General features: G+C 40.3%; 1 protein-coding gene across 7 annotated transcripts in view; it reads left to right on the forward strand.

Moving 5' to 3' along the window:
* Window positions 1-8,863, forward strand: part of ASCC1 (activating signal cointegrator 1 complex subunit 1) — a 106,897-nt gene that overhangs the window by 97,337 nt on the left and 697 nt on the right. For 5 of the 7 annotated variants that reach the window (XM_079137110.1, XM_079137109.1, XM_079137113.1 and 2 more), the window contains one exon: window positions 633-975. The exons of the other annotated variants lie outside the window; for them this stretch is intronic. The gene's annotated coding sequence lies outside the window, so the exon portion shown is untranslated. Of the gene's footprint in view, window positions 1-632; window positions 976-8,863 lie in introns of those variants that run through there. 7 annotated transcript variants of the gene reach the window in all.

Raw genomic sequence — 8,863 nt, forward strand, 5'->3', positions numbered from 1 at the left:
GCTTCCCCGCTAGACTTAACCCTGCCTTTAATGTTTACCCACACTCTCCACGTGGTCAGCCAGATGGTTGTGGGCACAAGATGGTTGTTGGCTTGTTCTTCTTTTTCTTCCTTTTTTTTTAAAAGGCAAAATACACATAACATAAACCATTGACATAAATCTTAACCATTTTTAAGTGTACAATTCAGTGTTATTAAATACATGCATAATGGGCAAACATCACCACCATCTCCAGAGCTTTGGAGTCATGTAAGACTTGAAACTGCACCCACTAAGCAATATTCCTCATTGCCCACTCCCCCTGCTTTCTTATGGTTTTGACTGCTCTAAGCAGTGAAATTCACAGTGTTTTTCTTTGGCTTATTTCACTTTGCATAACATTAGTAGAGTTCACCAAAATGCACCCTTTTTAAGGATGAATAATATTCCATCAAATGTACATACTTTACTGCCAAAAATTTCATCTTTAGCAAAGTAACTCCTTTTTAAGTTATTTTGCTCAAACTGTCCATTTTATTTGCAAGTTGGTCCTTAAAATATTGGTTGGGTTTCTGTTCCTCCACCCATCCCCACCCTGGCCTTCCTGTGCCCCCGTGGAGTTGTACTGTAGCTCTTTTCTGTTTGCTTCTCAGGGCAGCAACAAGGAAACAGCAATGTCAGCAGACTGCGGAGTATGTGGGAAGAATGTCCGGGCAGAGCAGCAGAGAGAGGAGTGCTCCCAGATGGCTTTGCCAGCTGTCCCATCAGTCCTCCCAGGTGCTCTGCTGGGGAGCTCCAGTCCTCCTCCCTCATCACATTCTTTGTCCATGTCCTCTCCTTCCTCCTTCCTTCCTTCCTTAATCTTATCTTGATTCTTATTTTCTGTTCTTTGAGTCTGCCTCTCAACCCTGTGTGTCAGGGTAGCTACGTTGTGAGGACTGCATCTAACCACGATCGAGGATTTATCATTTGTGAATAAACGCATGTGCCAAGTAACTGTGTTTTCTGTTAGTATTATCGCCTAGTTTTAGTTTGACCCCCTTAGTGTTGCCCTTACTTACCACATACCTAGCTGTATCATTCCTGCAGGACTTACATATTAGTGCCTGTAAGGGTCAGGTTTTCCCAAAAGGCCTTCCCTTTCTGCTGGTGATAGCATTTTTTATTTAAATTGAGAATTCACCTCACCTCACACTCTTAGGTGGCAGATGGCAGTTAATGCTCCCAGTGATGGCACTGAGCTGTGATGTAGCCCAGGAGTTCAGTGTCCCTTCTTGGTCCTGTCTCTCCCCTGTGCTTCTCTTATAAGTCATTGGACAGCCTTGACCAGGGATAAAATTGTCTTTGGGATGCCAAAGATTTATGACTTATGTTTGCAGGAAATTAAAAAAAAAAAAAAAAAAAAAAAAAGGTTTTGAAATCTAGGTGTGATGGCACATGTAATCCCAGCCATTCAGGAGGCTGAAGCAGGAGGATCACAAGTTCAAGGCCAACCTTGGGCAACTTAGTGAGTTGTAGCTCGGTGTTAGAGCACTTGCCTGGCATGTACAAGGCCTGGGTTCAATCCCCAGTGCTGCAAAAATTTTTTAAAAGCCAAAGAGTTTTATCATGGGAAATGTAACAATGTGTTAAATTGTAAATTCTTAATTTGTTTTTTATAATCCAGACTTAACTACTGTCTATACATTTGAGCATATATACTGTATTGTGAAATAATTTTAACAAGTTGTTTGTCTTTTTCATTCCTGTTCTCATGAGTGGAGTTTCCAGAAGCTACATGACATGGTGACATTGCTCAAATAGTTAATGGAACATATATACTTCTGTATTGTTTTTTGTAGAATCTTGTATGCTGTTATTGGAAGAATAGGAAAATTTTAATTCATCTTTTGAATTTTCTTTCTAAAAGTCTATACAAATTTTGGGGGCAATGTATCATTAAAGGAAATAAATTTTAACTATTGTTACAGAAGGGTAACAGCTACTATTGATATAGAACTTTTATGAAAAATCAAGAGCAAGTGTTGGTTAGTTGGTTGGTTGGTTGGTTGGTTGGTAGGTGCTGGGATTGGGGTGCTCTACCACTGAGCTACATCCCCAGACCTTTTTATATTTTATTTTAAGACAGGGCCTTGCTAAATTGCTGAAGCTGACCTCGATTTTACCATCCTCCTGCTTCAGCCTCCTGAGTACCTGGGTTTACATGGTGTTAATGTAACACCATGCCCAGTTACCCTCATTTCTTTAAAGAAGATGAGGGGGGAAATAAAAATCTGTCACTACAGTTGTTTCACAGAATCTATTTGCTATACAAGGACCTTTGTGATGGGGAATACTATTGATTTGGGGGAGGAGGGGCACAGTGAATTACCGTAAGTGAACTTCACAGTCTTAGTGGTTACATTATAAATGTTACTTAGAATGATTACTTTTTAATGGAGGCCCAGGGTTTCCTAAACTGGGCATTGGGTGGAATCCAGTGTCCTAATGAAGCAAACTCTTGCCATCTGCTCTTGCCCTGTGCTCTTTTCCTGGAGCTATAGGGAACCTGATAGCACCAGAAGGGTATCAAGGCAACAGAACACTTCTCAGATAAAGTCCACCTTGATACTACAGGAGTATGATGTCAAAGCCCATGGCTGGTAGGAGCGAAGAAAGCAGCTGCTAGGGATTTTATTAATAGCTTTATTAATAGCTTTTTTTTTTTTTTTTTTTTCCTTTTCCTTTTGGTACTGGGAATTGAACCACTGAGCCACCTCTCTAGATCTTTTTTTTTTTTTAAGGCGCAGGACCTTGCCAACTTGCAACCCTCCTGCCTCAGCCTCCAGAGTCTCTAGGATTATAGGCATGTGCCACTGCACCCAGATTTAATGTTCATTTAGAACAAAATAAGTTCACTTTATGAATAATCATTAAGCATGTTTTGTGTTTTTGTCAGTATATGATTTACTTTAATTTAAATGTTGTTTAAGAAATAACTTTATCATCCATAGGTAGAACTACTCCTTTGCATTTTAAGCACATATCAAATATGAGAAGTGAAGTAATTTTTCACAAATAATAACAGCTAATATAGGTAGAATTTTTTTTTTTTTTTTTTTTTTTTTTTTTGGTACTGGGGATGCTTAACCAAAAACTGGTCCACATCCCCAGCCCTTTTAAGATATTTTATTTAGGGACAGGGTTTTACTAAGTTGCTTAGGGCCTCACTAAGTTGCTGAGGCTAGCTTTGAACTTGTAATCCTCCTGCCTTGGCCTTCAAAGCCACTGTGATTATAGGTATACACCAACATACCTAGCTGGAATATGTTCATTTGTCATTTGTGCATTAACTCAATCCATTTAACTTAGTATTATTACCTTCCTCATTTTGCAAATTGAACTTAAGATTAAGAAATGTGTCTAGGGTCATACACTTATACCCATGGTTCTCAAAATATAGTCTTTGGACTCCTGGGAGTCCCTGAGAACTTTTTAGGAAGGAGATCTGTGAAGTCCAGACTATTCCCACCAGAATACTAAGGTGTCGTTTGCCTTTCTCACTCCCTCAGAGGCTGTGTCATGTGGCTACATCACTCAGATGGTTAATGGAACACATACTGTGTATTTTGTAAGTTGGTGGGTTTAGTGTATCAATGTGTGTGTTTTCAGAGATGGATTAGTTCAGTCCCTCAGCACGTCCTACCGTGCTGTTACTAGCTGTTTTCATTTATACACGCAGTTATGGGCTGAGCCGTGTCCCTCCAGAATTCCTATATGAATGTGCTGTATGTAGAAATGGGCCTCTGAAGAAGTGATCAAGTTAAAATGAGGCTGTTAAGGTGGCCCTAATCCAGTCCGACTGACGTTTCCTCTTTTAAGAAGAGGAAATTGGGACACTCAAGAGACTCAGGACTAGTACAAGCATAGAAAGACCACATGAGGACACAGTGGGAAGGTGACCATTTGCAAGCCACAGAGATTGACCTCAGGAGAGACCAAACCTGCTAACACTTTGATCTTGAACTTCTAGCCTCCTGAACTGTGAGAAAGTAAATTTCAGTTGTTGAAGCTACCTTGTCTGCAGTACTTTGTTATGGTAGCCCTGGCAACCAGACACCCTTGCCAAGTGCACAAGCTGATAAGAGAATCTCCCTGACTTCTTCTAACCAGGCATTGAAGAGATTGTGAAAATGTAAAGAAGTGCCACTCTCTAATTTGGGGGACAGTGGAAATATAGTTCATTCTCATAAAATACATTTTAAAAACGTGAAATGGATGTTATTTTCTAAAGCAGCTTTAAAAAAAATTCTTAGTTTTATTTTCAAGTAAACGTCTATATATCAATCAATATACAGAACATATCTGTGTGTGTGTGTCACATAAAAGTTCTTTGGGGTTCTTAATAATGTTTGAATGTAAAGGGCTCCTGAGGCCAGGAAGGTGGAGAACTGCTATACTATACTGTACTTCCTTCCAAATGGGATCATGTTATCCATATTACTGTGGTTTAGAAGTGTCCCACAAAGGTCTGTGTGTTAAAGGATTGGTCACCAACCTGTGACATTGGGAGGTAGTAGAACATTTAGGAGATAGGCCCTAGTGGAAGGGAGTGAGGCCATTGGAGGTATTCCCTTGAAGAGTATCTTGGGACCCTGGCTGTTTCTCATTTCTCTTTGCTTCCTGGCTGCTGTGGGGTGAACAGGCCACCTCTGTTTTATGTTTGTGCCTTGCTGAACATACAGTGCCATGACAGGCCCAAAGCAACAGGGCCAAGTGATTGTGGCCTTAAACCTAAGACAAAATGGACTGATTTATCCCAGGCTTCCTCTCTCCTTCCTGGCTGCCATGAGCTAACAGCCTTCCTCTGCCATGTCCTCCTGCCATGATGTTCCACCTCACCTCAGGCCCAAAGTAGTAGAGCCAACTGAGCATGGACTGAAATCTTTGAACACTCCAATCAATAGCAAACTCACTTAGCAGTCATGTGACTTCACAGAGCCTACAGTGCTTTTTGTATTGTTGACTGACTTGAGAAAAATGTATGGTTTGATTCATGAAATGAAGAGTCATTTAGATTGCCTGACTGGTCATCTGACTGCTGGGAGGCTTTACTCACAGGAGTCTAGATTTCATCAAGAGATGACTTAGTGTGGTGTGACCAAGGAATGTGTGTTGTTATTATGACGCACTGGGGATTGAATCCAGGGGTGCACTACCACTGAACTGCATCCCAATCCTGGTTAATTTTTTATTATGAGACAGTCTCACTAAGTTACTGAGGTTGGGCCTGAACTTGTCATCGTCCTGCCAAGGACTCCTGAGTTGCTGGGATACAGGCAGCACCAGCACGACAGGCAAGGAATGTATATTTTAAAACTTTGCCTCTCTGGGTAAATCTGATGATGGCCAGATTTTGGAAGTCTAGCAGACGATCTAATAGCATCCATGACAGTACCTCTACATCTAATAGCATCCATGACAGTACCTCCACATCTAATAGCATCCATGACTACCTCCACATGTGGCTCCCACCAGAAAGGAGGCTTCCTAGTGAATCATAGGAGGTATTCTAAAACAGCCCTGCAATAAGGGTTTCTTTTTTCAGATTGAATCGACCTGCATACTGTTACCTCCCACAGGAATTGTGTGGTCTTGAAACTTTTCTCTACCACACATCCACCTCTGTAATAGCACAAGTTCACTGGGATGACAGTGATGACAGCTTTGTCAACACACATAGAAAGAACAGTATCTTTTCCTGCATAAAGAAACCTGTAGTAGATGTTTCATAGTGTCTCAAAATGTCCTATATTTGAAAATGTCCTATATTTTAGAGCTGTATGTAGCAAAACTATTGTTTATGAAAATTTTGTTCTTTAAATTCTAAGTAGGTTGTAACAGAGTGTCAGTCATTACAGTAAGTAATTCATTTATTCACTCTATTATTTATTTTGTGCCAGGTACTATAATGGGAATTAAGGACATGAAGATGTCTACTCTCATGATGAAAATAGCAAAAAAGTAGACAAAGTTTTAAGATAATTACCAAATGTGATAACTGCTGAGCAGGAAGATAGCAATTACTGATAATCAGTGACTGAGAAGAGAATATCCAAAGATCAGACACAAGAATGTGAAGATTTCAGAGCATTCTTCATAGCCCAGTAGATAATGTTGCAAGTCAGATGAATGTAGATTAGCACATTGGGCAGCTGAAGGAGAAAAGAAATAGGTAGAATATAAACAGATCTTCCCTGACATTTTCAGAATTTTTATTTAGTTATAGACAGACACAATACCTTTATTTTATTTATTTATTTATTCATTTATTTTTATGTGGTGCTGAGGATCAAACCCTGAGCCTCACACATGCCAGGCAAGCACTTTGCCACTGAGCCACAACCCCAGCCCCTTAAAATCTTTTCAGCAAGAAATTAATGAAACTATTATTTGGATGGGCTTAATTATGTAATTCTTGTATCATTTGTAGTTTACTTTCTATTTACTTGTGCTTTATCATTGTGTATTTATACTTCATAAGTTATTTCTCAGCAATACATTTTTTGGCAAAGCTCTTAAATAACTTATTTGACAAAAATGATGATTATCTCAATTATTTTGTCACAGTAACCAAAAAAATTTTTTTCAGTGCTGGGGATTAAACCCAAGGGCTTACACGTACTAGACAAGTACTCTACCACTGACCTGCTACATCTCTAGCCCCCGATACATGTTCTGTAATGAGCTTTTATTATCCAGTAATGCGAGGTTGATTACATTGATTGTCAGTGTATACATATCTACATAATTTTTACATCATTATTTTAATGTTTGCACAATAGTCCTTTGTAGGTACTTCGTAGGTACTTTTTAAAAGTCCTTTGTAGATATGTTTTTTTAACTAGTTGATCCCTGAGTAATAGACATTGCGGTGGTTATTGAGTTGGTTTCTAGGTTTAGCTATTATGAATAATTCTGGAGTGAATGTCTTTGTGCATGTATCTTTTTGTGCTCATCTAGACATGGGAACAAAGGGCTTTTAAGATGTTGTTAAATTTAGGTTTCTTATTGGAACAGTAAAGAAAATCTTCATTTTGTATTGTGAAATATTCAAATGCAAATAGAAAAATGCATAAAATATATTTACCATTTAGCCAGTACACCCAGCAGTTCCTCACATTTGGGGCCATTGATTTGAAAAGACTGAGCTGCCAGTAATTCTCATTATATTAGGAAAATCTTTTCTTTTTTATAAACTAACATTATTGGCCATTTTCTTACAATCTTCATTTGGAAATTTAGATTCTGCCTTTTAAATTGCTTTACCTCTGGCTCACTAACAGTCTTGGGCTGTGGTTGTTTGCTAATACTGACCTAGCTTGAAGGTGTGGAAGAAGACAGGTCCCCTGGAGGAGCGGCTTAGGAGTGTAGAAAACATTCTGACCTTAAAGGGTCTGAACGCAGCTATGGTCTTGTTGATGGGCATCTTGTCAACACCTCCCCAATCTTTATTTTTTGAGTGTGTTGGGGAGAGCTGGGGGTTGAACCCAGGGCCCCAACCATGCTATCCAAGTGCCCTAGTGCTCAGCTATGTCCCTAGTCCTTTTTATTTTTTGAGACAGAGTTTCACTAAGTTGGCCAGACTGGCCTTGAACTTGCAGTCTTCCTGCTTCAGCCTCCTGACGGGTGCCACTGTGCCCAGCCCCCAAACTCTAATGGGCAAGTTGGTAACTCTGGCAGATGAGGGGCTTTCCAAAATGACACCAGAGATATAGCATCACTGCCTTGGAAATACGTAGTTAGCTTTGCTAAAATACTAGGGTTGAGATGGTTGAAAAAGATGGCAAATTTTGATAAAGCTTCAGAACTGGGGACATTAGAGCTTTCTCTCATTCCAACCTGAAAGAATGTCCATTATGCCCAGGCACTTAGTATGTCATTTTGCTTGAATTTCACAGCAATCTTATGATATAGGTAGTATTTGCATTAGTTGTAGACAGAAAATGGGATTCTTGCTGGGCACCGAGTCACACACTCGGGAGGCTGAGGCAGGAGGATTACAAGTTCGAGGCTAGACTCAGCAACTTAGGGGGACCCTATTCCAAAACAAAAAGGGCTGAGAATGTAGCTCGGTGGTAAAGTGAAGCTGGGTTCAATCCCCAGTACCCACCCCCCAGGAAAAGAAAATGAGATTCTCCCATCTCCCCCCAGGCTGTGTGAAATAAGCTGTATTCTTCCAGTACACAGCCCCACTGCCACCCATCTATTGTGAGGTGGGACCTCACAGGCAGGGCCTGCTGCCACTCCACCACTACTAGATCCACCTGCAAAGGAGACAAGAATACGCGGAAAGGGAGCTATTGTTTTCTCTTTTCCCAAGGGAATCCCAACCCCAGCCACTGAAACATTCAAAGTTCCCAAGCAGGCAGGACTCTGACTATAAACCTTGTAACCTGTTTTTTCCTTCTGATTAAAGTCATGTTTCTCATTGCCTTTGATTTTTTAAGATCACAGCAGCCAAGTCTTTTATAAAAACACAATCCAGGGCTTGGGTCCCAGAAGTTCAATATATTTTATCCTGTCCGATTATCTGTTTCCTCTCCCATTCATTGTTAACGTAAACGTCACCCTCATTTCTGTTCTGATCCTGGGACTCTGCCCAGCCTCCAGCCCTCCCAGCTGGTATGTCAACACATTTCTATGGGCAATGAGGGAGGGTCAGAGTTTTAACAACAACAACAACAAAAAACCCTAAACACCTCCAACAAAACCAGCTACCCCCATCTTACCCACTTCCCTACCATAGGCTTATTACAATCAATGAGAAGTCAAAACCACAAGCAAATGTACCTTTTCCAGATTTGCAGCTTCAAGGCAGATGAAATGGCCAGACATTTGCCTT

Source organism: Sciurus vulgaris (genome assembly GCF_902686455.1).
Source record: "Sciurus vulgaris genome assembly, chromosome: 4".
In the NCBI taxonomy this organism is placed as follows: Eukaryota; Metazoa; Chordata; class Mammalia; order Rodentia; family Sciuridae; genus Sciurus; species Sciurus vulgaris.